Source organism: Micropterus dolomieu, linkage group LG05, assembly GCF_021292245.1.
Source record: "Micropterus dolomieu isolate WLL.071019.BEF.003 ecotype Adirondacks linkage group LG05, ASM2129224v1, whole genome shotgun sequence".
Classification (NCBI taxonomy): Eukaryota; Metazoa; Chordata; class Actinopteri; order Centrarchiformes; family Centrarchidae; genus Micropterus; species Micropterus dolomieu.
In genome coordinates this window covers 2,138,381-2,142,662 of record NC_060154.1, presented here as the reverse complement: position 1 = coordinate 2,142,662, position 4,282 = coordinate 2,138,381, and the positions used below count along the sequence as shown (strand labels likewise).

The window sequence follows — 4,282 nt, the reverse complement described above, 5'->3', positions numbered from 1 at the left end:
TCACAACAAACAATAAACACCGCGCTGAGAGATTTTAAGGTCTGTCTTTTATTGACTCATTCTTTAATTGTTTTGTGCAGACTCACTGGTGAGCAGCAGTGTACAGTTTATTTATACATGCTATGAAAAGCAGCCTCACACGTCATTAAGCTTTGTTTTGTCACTCATCCTGCCGGTTGGCATTGATTGCCTCTATGAATAGCTATGCTTTACTAGATGACAGACATGGAGCAGAACCCTGCAACACAAATAACAGGATATGTGGTCGGCTCAAAGACACCAGCACTGTGTTCACGTAACAGAGAAATGCTATTACGAGTATATGTGAGACAGAGAGAGTGAGAAAGACTGAGCACCCGATGCTGTGAAAGTATTGTTGTTCTAAATGAGGTGAGGTGGTTGAAAGGAAAATGTGGACCTAGTCGGTTGCCATAGTGATTAGTGAACTCTACAGTACTGCAGGGGACACTATGTTCAAGTGTGTGTTTGTGAAGCAGTGGTGCACATGTGTGCGTGCTTGTATGGAAGCAAACAATAGCCATTGTATTTTGAATCACTAACGCAATATTTAAATTGAACTGCATTTAGAGCATTAATATATTTTACTTGGAAATCCATCTTTTTCAATTTATAAAATGTTTTGCTTTTTTCAAATATGTGATTTCATATGAAAACAACATGATGATGTGAAAGAAGTGGCTCATATTAAATATTAATGAACCAGCAAAGAATTGGCACCTGAATCTGAGGCTCTCCCCGGCTTTACATTTACAGTAAATGTTTTAGTTCTCTCTGTGCTCTCATGGCTGTTTTTTTTGCAGCTGTTTTCATCAAAAACCCACTGTATACCTGCACCTCAGCAGCAACAGCAGACAGATGTAGTTAGTGATCAGCTGGTGAGTACATCTGCTAAACAGACTGATATTTGAGTTGGTGAGACCAAAAATGAGAGAAGAAAGAGAGTGGATTTTAGACTTGCATTCATTGTGTCAGGTGGACACAAACATGACTCCAAATGAATGATAATGTTGCTCCATAACTGCTGGATGTGTAAATAAGTAAATAGTTAAAAGTCAATGATTTGTTCACAACTTGTTTCTGCTTGCCAAAAAGACAATTCTTCCCCAGAAAACAAATCAAATCAGTTAGACTTAAAATATATAGGTAACACTTTATTTTAACAGTCATTTAGCATTTATAAACAGTACATACATATTACATGGTATATAACAAAATATAATGTAATTGTAAGCAGCTATGTATCTATGTATTTGTCAAATATAACTCCTCCTGTCGAGGCTGCTGTGTAAACAGATAATGGACGATACACTAAAACCAAAATTATTATAATAAAATTCATGGGAAAGGTTCTAATTGACAAATACTGTACATTAATAAACACTTGAAAATGTCCATATCTGCTTACAAATACATAACATTATTTAGTAAATGTTTATATTCTGCTTATAAATACTAAACATGGATTAACAAAGTGTGCTACCGGTGTTTTGATTCATTTACAAAATCAGATGGAAAAGACTTTAATAGATCAATACTGAAAAAAAAAACTGTATTCAAGTTGTTCAACTCCAGATCTTAAAAGTTGGTCAAATTGGCTCAGTTTAATTTAGACACCAAAATGCAAGATGAACAATTCTAACTTGAACATGCGGGCACTAAGGTTTCTTCCTCTTGTGTTTTAGGCAAATTAGATGCTTGGATCATGTGACTGATCCTTTGTAGATTGAATGAACAAGTGAAATTTTTAATCTTTCAATTCAAAATGTAGCAAAACTAATTTTTTGATTTCACATGAATTTTAGGTCCGAAAATGAGCAATTGAATGTTTTTTCAGCAACTTGATTAAGGTATTTTGATTATTAGACACTTTAAGTTTCCATCAGAAGTTATAGAAACAGTAATATAATAAAAAAAAATTATCTGTTTTGAGATTGCATCATTTGAAATAACCCCACCAATGTATTTCAAACCACAATAATTCAGACAAATGACTATTAAAGTAAAATAATTAAAACTTTAAATGTTTGTGGCCTTCTTTTTGCTTCCATAGATTGCGTGCGTGCGTGCGTGCGTGCGTGCGTGCGTGCGTGGCTCAGATGCAGTAGAGATGTTCCCTCTGGTCAGATCTCACCGCTGAGCTGAGTTGTGTGTTTTGCATATGGTGCCTCAGCTGGAGGCACCATATTTCCTTTACTCTGCTTGATGTTGTTTGAATGTTCATTTTTACTGTATGTCTTGGCGAGCCAAAGAAAAATTTCCATCTCGGTGGACAATAAAGATTTATTCATTCATTCATTTTGTGGGATTGTATTGTTAAGCAGATACCATTTTCCCATTGGTAAGTGTTTGCCAACATTGTCAACAGTCATTTGACAAATGAATGACTCATTTACACAAACACATGCTCAACAGTGGCAATGGGATTTTCATGAGATTTCCATTTCCATTGTTATCTATGGTTGATTAATGAAAAAAAGTTTTTATGTAAGCAATGAAAAGGAAAACTTGCGTGCAAACCTATAGGACAAGCGTCTAATTTTAATGCCCGTTATTTTCAGATAATCCTTGAAACAGCCCACAGCCTTACTTTTAAACCTGATTTTTGATATTGTATACCCAACATAATCTTTTGACACATGAACAGTAGTTTACCTCAAATTACATTATAGAAGACAGCAAAATAGCCTTGTTTACTGATAAATAAACTGATAAATGGTCATGCAGTTGATGGGTTGATGGTGCATTTTAGAATCCCTGCTGAAGTCAGGACTAATTACTTAAAACTAGAAGTGGGGACAGATTGTTTCAAACACTTATTAGTAACACATTTGTAACTTTTGGCCTTCAAGCTTCCTTCAGTGGTGATTGAATCAATCCAATAGTTACTGCCTAGCTAAAAATCTGACTGAAAGACTAGATACCTTATGAAAAGAGTGTAGTGCTAGATGTGCTTTGCTGAACTAATAATCTTACAAAGATCACTACTGAACTTACTGAACAGTGATCACTTAGCCCAAAACAACTACAAAATATATAGTTGTGCTGACCTGAACAAAATGATTTCATTCAGCCATTTCCCCTTCAGGCCATTGCATGTCCAATGCTTCTGAACAGATCACAAATACGTAAATGTTTTGGTTTTTTGCCACTTTCTAAATACAAGTGACAGCCATAGACATAGAGTGCTCTTTGTAACATTTAAACTTATTTCCAGTTTAAACAGCCTTCCTTCTTCTCACTGTCTCTTTCTAACTAAATCTTCTTGGGTCAGCCCCGCTGAAAGAGTAAGTCATGATCACTGCTTCAGCTCACACGCCTTTCTGTCTGCTTTCTTTTTTTCTACGAAACCAACAAATCATCTCTTCCTGTGCTCACATTCTACTCCGCCTCTCTATGCTAAATTAATTACTGTACCTCCCTCTCCTCTCTTCTTCCTGCTCTGTTTATAGCAACATCGCCTTTATTCAAGGTCCCGGCATCTCACACGCAGATGAAGAGTCAAATGTTGCATGACAGTAAACAAATAACTCAAATCTGGTTGTTCTTCTGAACAAAGGAGCCAAAAGTGTCCCCCCCCACACACATTTGCAGATCAATGGAGGGCATTGAGTGGGTCTCTGAGTGAAGCCCCCTGTTTGTTTACCACCTCTGACCTGGAATGAACAAGCACGAACACCAAAACAAGAGGGAGGAGCGGGTGATGGATGAGGGCAAAATGGTATGTATAGCGGGTACAAATGGCAGTGTGCCTGATGCCAATTTAGTAAACCCCCCCCCCCCCCTTTTTTTCCCCTCTTTCAGCCTTTCAAAACCCTTCCCTACCCATCATGCCTTGCTTTTTCTGTTAAGTTAATGCACTGTGGGAATGCTGGCTAGAGGTTGCCTGATTACATGTAATCAACATCATGCACCTTTGTCGTATCTGGAGAATGAGTGATGGACTGAATGAGGGATGTGAAGGTGGAGAAGACAAAAAAATGGATAAAAATTGCAAAATGCAAGAAGAGTGAGTATGAAATGCACAGTTATTTGATGTAAAAACAGAGCAAGGGAAACAAAATATGTAAAAAGAAAAAGGGGTCACAACAAGGTCAGAGGTTCTTTAACAAAATGTTATTCATTTATATAGAGTTATCTATATTTTATATCTAGCAAATAATAAATGATCAAATTGGTTATTACGCCTACCATTATAATACATAATACAGACACATTGCCGGATAATACACTAAGACAATAAGAACGAAAAATTGTTTGACAA

At 36.5% G+C, this 4,282-nt stretch overlaps 1 long non-coding RNA gene across 1 annotated transcript; it reads left to right on the top strand.

Annotated features, from left to right (window-relative positions):
- Positions 1-537: 537 nt before the first annotated feature.
- On the top strand, positions 538-2,316 carry LOC123971623. The gene is made up of 2 exons (XR_006825237.1): positions 538-896; positions 2,072-2,316. It is a non-coding gene; the product is annotated as an uncharacterized LOC123971623 (long non-coding RNA).
- Positions 2,317-4,282: the final 1,966 nt, after the last annotated feature.